General features: G+C 49.7%; 1 protein-coding gene and 1 long non-coding RNA gene across 4 annotated transcripts in view; one reads left to right on the forward strand and one right to left on the reverse strand.

Annotated features, from left to right (window-relative positions):
• The window catches only part of DLG5 (discs large MAGUK scaffold protein 5), a 136,054-nt gene that overhangs the window by 98,782 nt on the left and 19,827 nt on the right, over positions 1 to 17,445 (reverse strand). The gene's annotated exons all lie outside the window — the stretch shown is intronic.
• Positions 313 to 17,030, forward strand: LOC107966764 (uncharacterized). Of its 2 annotated transcripts, XR_010146940.1 has the most exons (6): positions 313 to 2,192; positions 2,678 to 3,359; positions 3,514 to 3,646; positions 3,832 to 3,957; positions 4,619 to 4,810; positions 16,635 to 17,030. It is a non-coding gene; the product is annotated as an uncharacterized LOC107966764 (long non-coding RNA). The 2 variants fall into 2 exon arrangements; XR_010146939.1 differs by lacking the exon at positions 16,635 to 17,030 and having other exon boundaries at positions 342 to 2,192; positions 4,619 to 5,175.

The following is a 17,445-nucleotide window of genomic DNA, read 5'->3' on the forward strand; positions in this document are numbered from 1 at the left end:
AAAAAAAAAAAAGTCTCTGCAACTCTGTGCTTCCCATTATCAGAGAAAATGAGGTCTGTTCTGGGCCTCCCAGCTCTGAGCTGGCTGCCCTGGGTGCAGCTTTCCCCAGAAACTCTGGGTATCCAGCCCTCACCCGTGCTGACAGCGCACTCTGTCCACCAGCTCATGACAAAGGCCACTTGTTTCCCATGAGTGTCCAGAACAGTGGCTGAACCAGTCAACCCAGTCGGGGACTGTGGTCCTGCTGGATGGGCGGTGACAAGAGCTCACTGTGACCTCAGCAGACAATTAGCAAGGCGGTGTCGAGTTACTGAGCTCCAGCAGGTCACCTGCTAGGCTGGGAGAATGGACAGAATGCAGGTTCCAGACCCAAGAAGGGGTTAGGCAGGGTCACAGGCTACTTCATCTGCCTCCGTATCTTTATGCTAAGCACTGCACCCTCTGACATTGGAGGGCAAGAAAAGAAAAGGTGTTACAAGGAGGAGGCTAGAACCTATCCCAGGAGTAATCTGAGAATTGAGCCAGTGGTTGACAACCATCCTAGGAAGTATTTGGAAATGTGTGGAGACATGGTACGGTGGACACAATGATAGGGAGGGGCACTATAGGTGGGAGCCAGAGATGGTGAGCATCCCAAAAGTGCAGAAGATCCCAAAGCCAAGAGCATCCATTGAGATATACTGAAGTCAGTTCCATCTACCCTAGCTGCTCTGACCATACCTGAACCACTGTACTCAGCACAAAGCCACAACAAATGTGGAAGGCAGGGAAGAACGAAGAGTTGCAAGAAGAAAAAAAATACAACATGCCCAAAAGGTGGTGATGAGGAAAAGGGGAAACTTAGAGGCAGATTGGGGCCAAAAACCTATAGACAACAGCTAGCAGGATTTAACAATGAGAACGGCAAGCAGCTTCTCAAAGAGGGATGCCCCTGCCAACACGGATGCTGAGCTGCAGCAGGATGTCTTCAGCTGGAGGGCGCTCTTGAGCCCATCAGCAGCCAAGGTCTACCTGTCCTACCTCCAAGCCTCTTGTGCTCGTCACTTCCTCTCCACTGCCACGATGTGGCCACACCTCTCATAGCTCAACTCATCTCATCTACCCCACGATTCACCTTGGGTCTCTAGGGTCCCAGGTTTGCCATTTACCACCACGGGCAAGGTACATAATACTTCTCTGCACCTCTGATTCCTCCTCTATAATGGCACACAGAGGATGAGGTCAATAATTACACTTTACGGCCAGGCACGGTGGTTCACGCCTGTAATCCCAACACTTTGGGGGGCCGAGGCATGCAGATCACCTGAGGTCGGGAGTTCAAGACCAGCCTGACCAACATGGAGAAACCCCATCTCTACTAAAAATACAAAATTAGCTGGGCATAGTGGCGCATGCCTGTAAATAATTATGCTTTACACTTGGATGTCTCAAGGTAGCGCTGGAGTAGTTATTCTGAGCTACTGGAATATCAGCGAGTGCCACCTCCAGAGGGAGCTTCCCAGAGCCCAGCCCTGTACCATCTCTGAGCTTCCAGGAGTCCCCAGCTCTCCAGCCTCAGAATAAAACCTGCCTGGAAGCTGGCACTGGAGGGTCTCCATGGGCCCAGCCTAACCTGTCCACACCCTCCCAGGGCTCCCCCTTCTACCACCCATACTTCTGGCCAGACTATAGTGCCACTTGCTCATCACACCCAGCCCATTCCCAGGTGTTCCCATTCAGTTTTCTGATTCCACCATCACTACTGCCTCTACCAACATCCCAACTGACCCTTCAGGCCCAGCTCAAATGAGACCTCTCCGAGGAGTTTCCCAGATCCCCCTACCCAGGAATGACCTGCTCCCCTATCTCCCTATGCATGCCTCCCTATGGTTCTAGCTGATGTCTACTAGGCCTGGCTTCACCTATGAGGCTGGGGTCAGGGTGGTTTCATGGATGTGTAACCTTGTGCAGTCTCACAAGGCTCACAATTGGCTTCGCACTCTGCTGTTGCCATCGTGAAATCCTCAATGATTTATGTGCTGCAAGGAGCTCCCAATTTTCATTTTGCACTGGGCCTGCAAACTGCAAACTGCAAACTGCAGATGTGGTCCTGCTGAGGACTTCTCAAGGATGAGGCTTTGGTTTATCTCTGCATCTCACAGCCTGCAGCAGTGACTGGGACACAGTAAGGACTTAACAAAGGAGGGAAGGTGGTGAGTCTCCATGTCTCTTTGTTCTGTGAGCAGCTGTCACCTCACACAGCTCATTATTCATAGGCTGGTGAGCTCACCTCTGTCCCCCAACAGACACACACACACACACACACACACACACACGAGAAGAAAGCAACAATTCAGCTCAGCTCATTCCCAAAAGCCACATTCCCTCCAACCCCGCTACACATCACTCCCACAGGACATCACAAAAAAAGGTCGCTGGATCCTACTGAAAATGCAGCCCCTCAGCACTTCATCTCAAACACTTTCTCCCACAGCAGGTGGCTGAGGGCTGGTGTGCTGAAAAGCTCACATTCTGCATGCGGGAACACTGACTCCGGAGCCATCCGGCTCTGCTGCTTGCTGGCTGTATAACTTTGAACGAGTCCCCTAGCACAAGGCCCAGAAAGGGGGAACCCTCAGGGATCTGGCTGTCCCCAGCCCTGCCCCTCTCTCAGACTCGACCCTGCCTCTTTCTGCAGGTTGGCTCAGAGACACAGGCCCCCAGGGATCACAGCACCCTGCCCTCATCATCTGCATTTATGGTCCCCACAAGTCCCAGACTCGGGAGGACAGACACACCCACAGGCCAAACAAGGCATTAGGAACATGGGATGGCACAGCTTCCTGGGGTGCCCCAGCTTCCCGGAATGCCCCAGCTAATGGAATCGCACCCAGTCCTGGCTCTGATCACAGTAGCACATCTGACACGTGCCCTCAATCCCTCCCTACCTCGTGACCCATAAGCAGCCTGTTGGCACAGGCACACAGCCATTAGTCAAGCAACCTGTGAGAAAAACACTGCCTGGCCATGCAAAACAAATGTAGGTGGCCCATTAGAAAGTGAGGACTTGTTTGTGAAAAGGTACATGTATGGAATGCAACAGCCTCCTCCCTCTGCATCTGACTTGGGAGCACTTTCATCATAAAATTTTGGTTGACACTAGATGTGTTCTTACTTGTAAGACAGCACAGTTATCAGGAAGAGTCACAGAATGTCAACAACAGAAGGGACCCCAAAGATAAAGTAGTCCAGTGCCCCATTTGACAGATGGGGAAACTGAGGCCTCTGTGTTCCCAGGGCCCCAGCCTGCTCCCCTTGGACACTGCACCTGTGTACTGTATTGCCAATGACTGTTTACAAGACACCTCACACACCAGACGGTGAGTTCCTGGAGACCAGGGTGGTACCTTCATCTCTGCTGCCCTAGCTTCCCTCACAGGGCCAGGCAGCCAGGAGACACCCAATAAAGGATTGCTGAATTTCAAAACAATACGTGTACATGATAAATATATACAGTATTTGTCCATTTTAAAGGGTAATCAAGTTTTTAAAATGAAAATAAAGGATTGCTGAATAAATGAACAACCAGAGAGGCGGCCACCAGCCAAGGACAAACAAAGCTGAATCTGGAACACTGGCTTCCTGCTGTCCTCTCAGACTAAACGCAGTAGGTACTGGGTCACTGGGAGAATGGCAAGGCCAGTATGCTGTGTGTGCAGGGACAGGGCACCCCCTGGTTGGGAGCCAAGCCTAGTCCCAGCCCTGCCTCTGGCATTGGCATTGGCGTGCTAGCCATTTGACCACCAGAGCAGCCCCTCTCTGAAGCTCAGTTTCTTCCATTCTTGATTGCAGGACAAATAAACGTCACCTTACCTACCGACCAGTGTCTCAGCAAGGAAGGAGTGAGAGAAGGAGGTGAAAGTGCACTGAAGACCTAATACACAATGCATACTTAAGCGGGACTGTCAGGGGACAAAGGTATTCACTGGGGACCCCCCCGCCCCCACCCAGTAATGCTGCCACATTTTCCTTATCCACCAGCCCATTTACTCCTCCATAACCCTGTTAGGTAATGAGAACAGACATCTCAGCCCCACTTTACTGAAGAGAAAACAAGGTCGAGAGAGGCCATCGATAGTGTCTGTCCTCCAGTGGCCCTGCCAGGCCAAGGGGTTGGGGGCACGGCAAAGGGCTCCAGGAGTCCCTGCCCGCCCCAGACAGCAGCACCTGCCAATCTTGTGTCTCAATGGGCAGCAGTGCTGGGCTGTGACTTGCCAAGTCCATAGTCAGTCCCTGAATGCCATAGGGAAGCATCTGCTCTGGACGGTCCCGTGCTTGGGGGCAGAATGACATAAGTCCAAAGTAGTTCAAACAGACCAGCAAAAAGTAACCAAAACATAGCCAACAGCCTGTGGACTAGAAGTCAGTGCAGACACCATTACCTGGTTTTCTAATTCTCCCTGGAGGAAACTGGATCAATGGGGGATGGGGGAAGGGACAGCAGTTTTTGACCCCCTACTCCCTGGGCCTGAACCCTTCCCAGAGCTGAGTCCTCTTCTCCACTCCCTACTGTCTCCCTACCCGGCGCGTGGCCGGCATGCGGCCTTCCCACTGGTGGACTGATTTTTCTGTCCCTCAGAACCAGAGCCAGTGGACAAAACCTCCGTTCCCAAACTCCAAGCCACCAATGGAAGGCCTCACATAGGAAGCTGTGGGTGGAAGATGGTGCGTTTCTACTGCCTGGTGGTTTTGGATCTCTATCACCTACTCAGAATCTGAACCCTAGCCTGTGTGTGTGAGAGGCTGCATGTGCACATACAAAAACAGCAAGGTATCTACAAGGGGGGTCAGGATTGCAGAGGGGCTACCTGTGTGAGCTCTGGAGCCCAACTGCCTGCCTGGGAATCCCAGCTTACCCACTGACTAGCTGTGTGACTCAGGGCAAGTTCTTTAACCACTCTGTGCCTCTGTCTGCACCTCACTCTCCTTGCCCCTAAAACAGGGGTAAGCAAAGTACCCACCTCCCAGGATTTTTGTGAGGCTAAAATGAGATAACACCTAGCACACTTGCCAGACAAGAAAAGTTCTATTTTTCCCCAGCACAATGTTAATAGGGTTGCCTCTGGGATTTTGTGTGCTTTTCTTTTTCTTCTTCATTAATTAAATTTTCTACATGAATGTGCATGCTTTATTGTCAGCAAAGAATAAAGCTTTTTTTTTTTTTTTTTTGATGGGGTAGGAAGAACAGCTCAGAATCCCAAGTAACCCTTTCTTTTAAACACAGAGGATGGAAGCAGCCCTCTCTCTGCTGGTCTATTTTAGGATCTTCTGGATGGGCAAGGAGTTCTACTGCCCAAAGCAGCCCAACCTTTTCTGCTCCCTGATTCCCAGCGTACCCCTTCTCCACCTCTGCCCATCCAGAAAAACTCAAATCTCACCTCCTCCAAGAAGCCCTCACTGCTAGCTCAGCACCTCTCTTCCTCCCGGGGAACAAGGCCTTTCCTCACTCTGCCCTCCCCTAGCTGGCACTATCCACTCCAGAGGTCTTGTACCGGTCTCTGTTCCAGGGGCAAGGGGTTTGCCAAGACCCCAGCACAGCGGTCTTGAGGGGCAGGGCCACCTTCCTTCCTATGTCCTTTCAAAGCACTCGCTCTGCTTTTCTTCTTGGAACTTCGATACAACCTTATGAGAGGTGGACATGGGTTCAGGGAAGAAAAGTGATGAGCAGGTCACACTGCTGGACTTAACCCCAGTCTGACCAAGTCCATCAGGGCTCACTCTGCAGCCCCAGGCTGCTTCCCATGGGAGGCTCACAGCAGGCACTCAGCTGACAGACCCTCACCCGCAGGGCAGCACTGCCCTGGCCCATCATACATCTCTTCCTCCACCCTGTCCCTGCCAATGCCGTTTCACTACTCACGCCCCTTCTCCTTCCTCCCCAGGATTTCCCTTCTCCCCTGGCTGTGCTTTGGTCTGCAGTGGCCCTGGCTGATGTTCTGAAGGTGTTCAGAGCTAAGGAGGCCAGTGACCCCATATCAAAAGGGGAAAAGAGAGAAAAAGTTTCTGAGCTTTGTAAAAGATGCTACTGGTTTTTCTCTGTTTTATGTCAAATAACCTGTAACACTCCTGGCAATGGTACATTTGAGCCCTGGGTATAGAAAAGAATTTGGCAGGACAGTTTAAAATGTCCAGACTTGAAGGTGTCAGATTTCGTAAGTGAAGAAATTCAGAACACAGAAGCAAACCTCAATTCAGGGACACTGGAAAAGTCCCTCAGCTGTTCAGACCACAGATTCTGTAAAAAAAGGATAGCAGATGTCCCCAGATCTCCCAGTCCCCTCCCAAGTTTCAAGAATTCTAAGGCTATCCTGGGGATATCAGTAGTCAGTGTAGGCTGGGCACGGTGGCTCACGCCTGTAATCCCAACACTTTGGGAGGCCGAGGCAGGCGGATCACTTGAGGTCAGGAGTTCAAGACCAGCCTGGCCAACACGGTGAAACCCCATCTCTACCCAGGGCTCAAATGTACCATTGCCAGGAGTGTTACAGGTTATTTGACATAAAACAGAGAAAAACCAGTAGCATCTTTTACAAAGCTCAGAAACTTTTTCTCTCCTTTCCTCTTTTGATGTGGGGTCACTGGCCTCCTTAGCTCTGAACACCTTCAGAACAAAAATTAGCCAGGCATGGTGATGCACACCTGTAATCCCAGCTACTCAGGAGGCTGAGGCACAAGAATCACTTGAACCCAAGAGGCAAAGTTTGCAGTGAGCCAAGATCCCACCACAGCACTCCAGGAGACTGTGTCTCAAAAAAAAAAAAATAGTAGTGAGTGTAAATGTCTATATCATAACAACATGTTCTAACAAAGATCTGTCAACCATGGATAATCCAGATTTTATTTGGCTAGTATAACATTAGCATAACAACCAGTTGCAACATGTTTCTTTAGAGCCTAGATTTTTAAAAAATCTATAAAAGGCAGGTATAGGGCAATTAGAGAGATTTAAGAAGAACTATAGACTAGAGGATATAATTGCATCAGTGCTGAGGTTCTTGGGTCTAATAATGGTGGTGTGTCATGTAGGAATATGTACTGGTTTGTGCATACTTCAAGGTTTAGGGGTAAACTGTCCTGATGTCCACAACTTTTTTCCAAATGAATCAGGAAAACAAGTTTTATATGGATACATCTGCAGAGTGAGAAAGTAAAAAAGCAAATATGGCCCAGGCGCAGTAGCTCACGCCTGTAATCCCAGCACTTTGGGAGGCCAAGGGGGGTGGATCACTGAGGTCAGGAGTTCGAGACCAGCCCAGCAAATATGGTGAAACCCTGTTTCTACTAAAAATACAAAAAAATTTGCCGGGCATGGTGACGAGAGGCTGAGGCAGGAGAATCGCTTGAACCCAGGAGGCAGAGGTTGCAGTGAGCCGAGATCACACCATTGCACTCCAGCCTGGGCCACAAGAGTGAAATTCCATCTCAAAAAAAAAAAAAAAAAAGCAAATATGGCAAGCTGTTAACCACTGGTGAGTCTCGGTGAAGACTAAACAAGTGTTTATCGTACTTTCCCTTCCATTCTTTGATGGATCTGAACATTTTCAAAACAAAATGTCAGAGAAAGAGAGTATCATTAAAATGTTTAAAACAGAAAATTCGAAGAAAAATAATCCCACTGCCCAAATAATTCTATAAAATATTTGTTGCTTACTGCAGGAAAAAAAAATAGGCATCAAAAAATTAAAAAGCCAGGCATGGTGGCTCACACCTATAATCCCAACACTTTGGGAGGCTGAGGCGGGCAGATCACCTGAGGTCAGGAGTTCAAGACCAGTCTGGCCAACATGGTGAAACCCCATCTCTACTAAAAATACAAAAATTAGCTGGATGTAGTGGTGCATGCCTGTAAACCCAGCTACTCAGGAGGCTGAGGCGGGAGAATAGCTTGAACCTGGGAGGCGAAGGTTGCAGTGAGTGGAGACTGCGCCACTGCACTCCAGCCTGGGCAACAGAGAGAGACTCCATCTCCAAAAATAAATAAATAAATAAATAAACAAATAAATAAATAATTTTTGCTATTTAACAATTGATTTAAAAACAAGTGAGTAATGTTGTGCTACTGCTGCCATGTTTTATGTACCCCAAAAGGGAAAATATCCTAAGAGAATCTTTCCTCTTAATAAACTAATGTTTAGGCAAACAGATAAAAATAACACTTGAAGAAAAAATCTGGTTGGCTCATGCCTGTAATCCCAGCACTTTGGGAGACCGAGGTGGGTCAATAACCTAAGCCCAGGAGTTCAAGACCAGCCTGGGCAACATAGTGAGACCCTATTTCTACAAAGAGAGAAAGAGAAAGAGAAGGAGAGGGGGAGGGGGGAAAGGGAGAGAAGGGGAAAGGGGGAGATAAGAAAGAGACAAAAGAAAAGAGAGGAAAAAGAAAAAGATCTATCATATAATTTCTTAGTGGTAGAATTAAAGAAAAAAAAAAGGATGTGGTTCCCAAAATGAGGGCCTATACAAACACAGGAGACATGATGAAGAAGTTTGAAAATATTCTATCCAAATATTCTGGTCCCCTTGTCTCTGTGTCACTGGAGAGTGGTAGAATTTCCAGGCAGGTTCTATCTCCTTTCCCATAGATAGCATAGCCCCTGAGGCTCCCCAGAGACCCTCCGAAGTCCTGTGATTGCCCATTCAGGAGTGTGGGACCACCAAAGACTACTCAAGACCAGCATGGCTTCAAGGAAGCTTTGGCCTCAGGGTAGCTGCTGCTACCACAAGCACCTTCCTCCCAGGAGCCAGAACAGCCTTCTCCATCAGCGCAGGTGACCAAGTGGCACATGGCTCACTTGGCCACCACGCTTAGGCCAAAGCAGCCCTGCATGTCCCCATCAACCTGGCCTCCCCAAAGACCTGGATTCTGTTTCCACATCTCCACCCTCTACCACACGTGGACTCTGCAGTTCCCTGGGACTTCGCTTTTCTTGGAGAAGGAGAGAGAAAAAGGGAAGCAAATCCTGATTGCTCGTAGGATTTAAAAACCTCTCCACAGAGGGGAGCTGGGGACAAGGTAGGGGAGACAGTGCTAGCAGCACAATCTGAGGACGGGTCCCCTGCCAGCCCTCCAGGCACACAGGGAGCAAAAGGAGAGGCAGAGGCACATGGGAGCAGGGGCTGGGAGATGCTGCATGGCGCAGGCTGTGGGCTTGGCTATTAAAGCCAGAAAAGGCCTGCCTCCTCCTGCCAATAGAGTTATCTTTTAATCCGAACCCCGATGACACCACCTGGCACCAGTGCAGGAGCAGCTCCTGACGGCACACGAGTCACGCGGCTGGGCCCCGCGTCTATCCCTTCAGGTCAGGGCTTGCCCTGAGTGCTCCTGAGGAAGTGGGCCCCTGCCCCCTCCATGGCCTGGCTCCTGACAGGCCTGTGCATGCCTGAGAGGGCCAGGCAGGCGGTGAGGAAGTAGAGGAAGCTCCGTGCTGTGCAAGGTCACCAAATGCTAGATGCAAAGACCCAGAAAGGGAGGGCACTCACCCAAAGTCACCCACGCCGGGACGGGGCAGCAATCCCAGGATTCTCCTCCTACCCAGATGCGGCAAAGAGGTTTGCAGCCCAGGACAGCTGTTATCAACTAGCCAGTGCTGGAAAACAGCAGGTAGCACCCCAGACCTGCCACTCTCCACGTACTCAGACAACTCATGGCCCAATCTGAAGATGGCTTTCCTCTGAATTCTCCCACATCTGTGCCCTCCTGCAGGGCTTGGTTTCTGAGGTCCCATCCGCCTTGAAGTTGGCAAGGGCTAGGGTAGCATGTAACCTATCTCCCTAGTAAGGATGGCACTGACTCTGCTGTGGCAGCATCCAGGCCAGGCAGCCATCCAGGCCCTCCCAGACTAGGGGAGCTCAGCACCTCCAGAGGCAGCCACCTCACCACAGACCAACACACCCTGCTGCAGCGTTCTTCCTTGTGGGCAATGGAAATCTGCCAGCAGGAACTGGTAGCAGAAAACTCCCCAAAGCCTGCTCCAATTCTCCACCCCAGTACAATGGGCGTGCCCTCAGGATTCCAACAGCCAAGGGCAAAATCCCGACTCACTGGCTTGGGACTCTGGGCAAGTGACTTATTCTCTCTGTGCCTCAGTTCCCTCATCTGTAAAATGAGGAGAGTAGTGGCCTTCATCTTAGAGTTGCTGGGATGAGATGATCCTTGCAATCTCCCGGGGCACACATGAGTGGTCAACAAATGCTTTCTATGGCTACACTACAATGCACAGTTCCACAGGCTCAAGGCCCAGCTTTCTGCCCCTCTCCTCATACTCATTCCACTTTCTCATGACCAGACTTGTGCTCAGCAAGTGTCCACTCCTATAGGTTCGCTCAGGGGTAGCTGGCTCACCAGGGACACATTTTAAAACCTGGCCTCTTCCTCCAAAACTTCAGCTCAGAGCCTTGGCAAGCCATCCCTGCCGCCCACCGGAGATGGCTGACGAGAAATCCAGCAAGAGACCATGAAAGAGGAAGGCTCTTCTCACTCCTCACTCATCCTTATCTTGGACCAGTATCCTCCACACAACACCAACACCCAAACATAACAGCAGATGGATATAATCTTATCAATTTCATCCTCCACAACCTTCTATGGCTCCCTCTGGCCTAAAGTCAAAAAGCCTTACCCCAGACTTTAAAAGGAAGAGATAAACACTTAGTGAACATTTGACTATGTGTCAAGTTCTCTGCTCTACAGTGTATATATATTATATCATTTAATAACTCCCTCTAAAGTTCATCTTATTGCTTGCATCTTACAGGTGAGGAAGCTGAAGCTCCAAGACACTAGGCAACTTACCTAAGCGTCACAGCTCAGAAACAGAAGCAGATTTGGAGGCCAGATCTGGGAGGCCACAAGGCTGGGTCCTTGGCACAGCCTCTACCTCCTCTCCAGGTCATCTCCTGCAACCCCTCCCTGACCCAGCCACTGTCCAGTCACCATGGTGCCCATGGTCACCTGGCACACCTGGCTGTGTCCTACATTAATGCATATCCTCACGCTTCTGCTTCTCCTGCCTGGAACGCACCTACCTATCACCTAATGAACTTCTACTCAGCCCAGAAAGCTCTGCTCTCAAGTTATCTCCTTCAGGAGACAGACCTTCACCCCAGGGCCCCCTTCCATAAGAGAAAAACGATCCCCTTTGGCTGGGCATGGTGGCTCACGCCTGTAATCCTAACACTTTGGGAGGCCAAGGCGGGTGGATCACTTGAGGTCAGGAGTTTGAGACCAGCCTGGCCAACGTGGTGAAACCCCGTCTCTACTAAAAATACAAAAATAAAGCCTGGGCACAGTGGCTCACACCTGTAATCCCAGCACTTTGGGAGGCCGAGGCGGGCATATCACGAGGTCAGGAGTTTGAGACCAGCCTGACCAACATGGTAAAACCCCATCTCTACTAAAAATATAAAAATTAGCCAGATGTGGTGACATGAGCCTGTAATCCCAGCTACTCAGGAGGCTGAGGCAGGAGGATTGCTTGAACCCGGGAGGCGGAGGTTGCAGTGAGCTAAGATCGTGCTACTGTACTCCACCCTGGGTGACAGAGCGAGACTCCGTCTCAAGTAAATAAATAAATAAATAAGCAAGCAAGCAAGCCGGGCATGGTGGCGCACGCCTATAGTCCCAGCTACTTGGGAGGCTGAGGCAGGAGAATGGCTTGAACCCGGGAGGCAGAGGTTGCAGTGAGCCAAGATCGCGCCATTGCACTCCAGCCTGAGTGACAGAGTGAAACTCCATCTCAAAAAAAAAAAAAAGAAAAGAGAAGAAAAAAGAAAAACAATCCCCTTCCTTGGATGTGTTTCCCAAGCGCCCACAGCAAGGCACAACTTACCAGTCCCCAAGTCAGCTGTGCTGCTGTCTGCTCCCTAATGTGGACCATTCATCCTGACTACTACAGCACAGTATGTTTACTTGAAGAAGTGAATAAATGATGTTCCTTCTGACTTACAGACCAAGAAACAGGGCCGTCAGAGCAGACTTGACCTTTACAGGGACAACTGGTAAACAGCCCATCTACAGTACTATCCTGGAGGTTACACCTGGCAAAGAGTTACCCCTTGGCTGGGTGCACCTGAGCAAACCCATCTGGACTAACTGCGGTGTCAGGAAGTAGCACATCCACACAGTGCAGCTATGGCCCTCTGAGGAAAGACTGCTGCATCGCATCAGAAAGGCAGCATCAGTGACTTCTGCGGTCCACGCTGACGGGCGGGGAGGCACCTTGGGGCCTCCTTCCCGCACTGCAGACAATGGCTGGGAAGCCCACACCCCAGCCTCCTGGCACTCTCACTTCTAGGCACAGGATGCAGCAACCCCCGGCAAAAGCAGCTCCTCTTTGCTGACCTGGACATAAGGACGCCAGGACCCACAGTGGGCCTGAGCCAATAGCACCTGGCTCCAACAGTGGAGCAGCCCAGGGTCCCCCTGGGGAAGGGCTGGAAAGACGAGCTCTCCGTCCTGACCCACTTCTCCCTGCACACTCTTCCCAGATCTGGCCTGGCCCAGCCAGAAAGCCAACTATGAGATCCTTCTCATCTTATGACATTAGTAAGAGAAATACTCACTCATATGCTGGTATTAGCACATTAGACTCCCCAAGGCCACTCCCACTTTACAGAGGAACAAAGTGACACCCAGAGCCAAGTCCCTAAACTGAGCTCCTCTCACTCGCTGCCACCGAGCTGCACTCACACCACAGCTCTCCCTTAGAGGGAACAGACAGGTGTGGTCTCTGTCTCCCTTCCAGGACAGGCTTGGACACTGAGGAGATGCCGTGCCTATTTCCCAAACACCGAGTAAAAGGACCCCCTGGGGACCAGCCCACACCCAGGTTCTGATTCACAGACCTAGGGTGAGGCCAAGGGGTTTAATCTTTCAGAAGCTTCCCCAGTGACTCTGAAAAAGCCAATCCAAAGACTGCACCTGGGGAACCCCAAGCGTGAACCCAGGACTGCTGTTTCAGCCCAGCAATTTGTATCAACAGCCGTTCAAAGTCCACACCCTTTGACCCAACAGCACCACTTCTAGGAATTCATCCTGAGAAAATAAAGAAGCATACAAAGATCTATAGCATGAGGCGATGCACCGCAGCATTGTAAGTACAGAAAAAATGGGAAATCTCTACATCTCCAATCAAGGAGAACTGGTGACATAAATCTCAATCAGGCAAGACTGTGCTCCCATTAAAAACGAGCCATTGAGGGCCGGGCGCGGTGGCTCATACCTGTAATCCCAGCACTTTGGGAGGCCGAGGTGGGCGGATCACGAGGTCAGGAGATCGAGACCATCCTGGCTAACATGGTGAAACCCCATCTCTACTAAAAATACAAAAAATTAGCTAGGCGTGGTGGCATGCGCCTGTAGTCCCAGCTACTCGGGAGGCTGAGGCAGGAGAATGGCGTGAACCCAACAGGCGGAGCTTGCAGTGAGCCGAGATCGTACCACTGCACTCCAGTCTGGGCGACAGAGCGAGACTCCGTCTCAATCAATCAATAAATAAATAAATAAATAAATAAATAAATAAACGAGCCATTGAGCATCCCTCATTCAAAAATCCAAAATGCTCCAGAATCCCAAACTTTCAGAGCATCAACATGAGATAGTAACACCTTTGCATTCTGATGGTTCAATGTACATACACTTCGTTTCATACACACAATTATTTAAAATAGTGTATAAAATCACCATTAAGCAGCCGGGCGCAGCGGCTCACGCCTGTAATTCCAGCACTTTGGGAGGCCGAGGCAAGCAGATTGCTTGAGGTCAGGAGTTCGAGGCCAGCCTGGCCAATATGGAGAACCCCCGTCTCTACTAAAAATACAAAAATTAGCCGGGCGTGGTGGCACGTGCCTGTAGTCCCAGCTACTCGGGAGGCTGAGGCAGGAGGACTGCTTGAACTCGGGAGGCAGAGGTTGCAGTGAGCTGAGATTGCACCACTGCACTCCAGCCTGGGTGATAGAGTGAGACTCTGTCTCAAAAAAAATAATAAAAAAGAAAAATAAAATTAAAAATACAATTAGCCGGGCATGGTGGTGGGCACCTGTAATCCTAGCTACTGGGGAAGCTGAGGCAGGAGAATCGCTTGAACCTGGGAGGCAGAGGTTGCGGTGAGCCGAGATCGCGACACTGCACTTCAGCCTGGGCAACAGAGTGAGACTCTGTTTTGAAACTCCATCTCAAAAAAAAAAAAAAAAAAAAAATCACTTTTAAGCTATATGTAGAAGGTATATATGAAACATAAATGAATTTCATGTTTAGACTTCGGTCCCATCCCCAGGATATCTCATTATGTATATGGGAATATTCCAAAATCCAAAAATAATCCAAAATCTGAAATACTTCTGGTCCTAAGTATTTTGGATAAGGGATATTCTGCCTGTTACAGCATCAGACCTAAAACTTGGAGCCCACTTCAATTAGTGCAGGAAGGACTGCAGATGGCATCTACATACACCATGAAGATGATAGAACTCCTTCCCTGACATGGCTGAGGTTCTACTTGAATATTCCCAGAAAACAAGAGCTCTCGCAATTCCTTAACAGTGGTTTCTGGCAATTAAAAGGCTGCTCTAAGTCAAGTGTGGTGGTGTGCACCTGTATCTCAGCTACTCAGGAGGCTGCAGTGGGAGGATAACTTGAGTCCAGGAGTTTGAGGCTGTAGTGCACAATGATCACGCCTATGAATGGCCACTGCACTTCAGCCTGGGCAACATGGCAAAACCCCCATCTCAACAAAAGGAAAAAGAACATGTTGCTCCTCTCATTCTGTCTTGCTGCCACCATGTAAGAAGTGCCTTTTGCCCTCCACCATGATTATGAGACCTCCCCAGCCATATGGAACTGTTCATAGGCGGAAGGGACTTGCCTTGTCTCAGATGAGACTTTGGACTGTGGACTTTTGGATTAATTCTGAAATGAGTTAAGACTTTGGGGGACTGTTGGGAGGGCATGATTGGTTTTGAAATGTGAGGACCTGAGATTTGGAGGGGCCAGGGGCGGAATGATAATGATTTGGCTGTGTCCCTATTCAAATCTCAACTGAATTATATGTCCCAGAATTCTCACGTGTTGTGGGAGGGACTTACGGGGAGGTAACTGAATCATAAGGGCCGGTCTTTCCCATGCTATTCTTGTGATAGTAAGTCTCACGAGATCTGATGGGTTTATCAGGGGTTTCCGCCGTTGCTTCTTCCTCATTCTTTCTTGCTGCCACATTGTAAGCAGTGCCTTTTGCCCTCTGCCATGATTATGAGACCTCCCAGCCATGTGGAACTGTAAGTCAAATTAAACATCCTGTTCTTCCAAATAAAAAAAAAACAAAAACATGTTGCTCCTAATCCTGAGCAGAGTTTAACTTTCCTGAAGGTAAAATCTCCTGGCTCCGGCCGGGCGCGGTGGCTCAGGCCTGTAATCCCAACACTTTGAGAGGCTGAGGCGGGTGGATTGCCTGAGGTCAGGAGTTTGAGACCAGCCTGACCAACATGGTGAAACCCCATCTCTACTAAAAATACAAAAATTAGCCGGGTGTGGTGGCAGGTGCCTGTAATCCCAGCTACTCGGGAGGCTGAGGAAGGAGAATCACTTGAACCCGGGAGGCAGAAGTTGCAGTGAGCCGAGATCGCGCCACTGCACTCCAGCCTGGGCGACAAGAGTGAGACTCCATCTCAAAAAAAAAAAAAAAAAAAAATCTCCTGGCTCCTTGTCATTTTTAAAAATATTTTCATAGAGATGAGTTGTCACTGTGTTGCCCGGGCTGGTCTCAAACTCCTGGGCTCAATCGATCCTCCCACCTCGGCCTCCAAAAGTGCTGGGATTACAGGCATGAGTCACCTCACCCAGCCCATCTTCCTGTCTTATGTAGTATCACAAGCTCAATAAACATGTGGAATGGAGTGGTTGTTTTCCTAGACCATTCATACTTTTTCCACTATGGCCAAGATGAGAATATGGGTTTTTACAAGCACTGCTGATGCATATTCACAATGCCATCTTTAAATCAAGTGTTTGCGCACCTCTTCCTTCCACAATCACCTAGCTAATCATCCTTGTCCCTATGTTAAAAACACCCTTGTCCCTGCTGTGTCAACTATCACATGACCTGAAGTTGTCCCTCCCCACCTAGTGACCTTAACAGCTATGTAACAGCATGGGTAACTCTTTACCAAAACCATTTCTGGGTGAACGACCTGCCTGAGGTTGCCAGCTCAGCCAAGGCACAAGGTGCCACAGAGTTGAGTGATGGAGCACAGCCGAGACCCTCCCCTCAAAGACAGCACTAGGATGGGAAAGAGATGTATTTATTTCCTCTTCTCTCTCTCGTCTTATTTATTTCCTTTTATTCCCATTTCCCTCCCCTCACCCACAGTCAACCATTCTCTTGTGTTTATCTGTTCATATTCTTGCAAGATGGGTATTGTTCTATATCAGCAATCTACATAATAGCACTGCACCATCCATGCTCTATTTCTTATGTTTTCACTGAGCACTGTGCATTTAAATACATCATGCTGCCTGCCACGTGTGCTTCTCACCAGTCACTTGGAATTGCTGCAAGGGACTACAGACTCATACCCACCCATTATACCCATTTGCTCTGCAGGAATGGACATCCAGCTCTACCTCACCACCACAAACAACACTGCAGTGAACACCCTGGACCTTCCCCTTAGGACCTGCATGAGAACCTGGGGAACTGACACCCATGGGAGGGGCTTCTGGGTCAGGGCTTTGCTGGTACCCTGCCAGAGGCTCCAGGACAGCTGCAACTGCAAAGGCAAGAGTTCCTGCATCCCCACACCCACTGCTGATAGGCAGCATCCAGCTTTCTAGTTCCCACCAGTCTAAGAGGTGAAACAGGATCGAGCTCAAGGTTGTGTTCCAGTATGGATTCTTACCAAACCTGACTGAACCGTACCTGCTAAGGGAATGGCAGGAAAAGCACTTGTACCCTAAGCATCACTGGTGTGAAATGGAAACAACTGCTCATTGATAAGTCTCCACTGTGAGGCCTCACTTTCTTGAATCGTCAGGGACTTCTGGAACACAAATGTCATGCACTGGCCTACAAAATGCCATCAATCCCACCTTCTCCCACTGGCTGAGGCTCCTCCCAAGGAGGTCGACTGTTCAGGATGGGCAGCAACAGTGCTGCGCTCCACTTTTTTTTTTTTTTTTTCCTGAGATGGAGTCTCACTCTGTTGCCCAGGCTGGAGTGCAGTGGCACGATCTTGGCTCACTCCACCATCCACCTCCCCAGTTCAAGCGACTCTCCTATCTCAGCCTCCCAAGCAGCTGGAAGTACAGGCACGTACCACCATGCCCAGCTAATTTTTATATTTTTTAGTAGACATGGGGTTTCACTGTTGGCCAGGTTGGCCTTGAACTCCCGACCTCAGGTGATCCACCTGACT

This window comes from Pan troglodytes, chromosome 8 (assembly GCF_028858775.2).
Source record: "Pan troglodytes isolate AG18354 chromosome 8, NHGRI_mPanTro3-v2.0_pri, whole genome shotgun sequence".
In the NCBI taxonomy this organism is placed as follows: Eukaryota; Metazoa; Chordata; class Mammalia; order Primates; family Hominidae; genus Pan; species Pan troglodytes.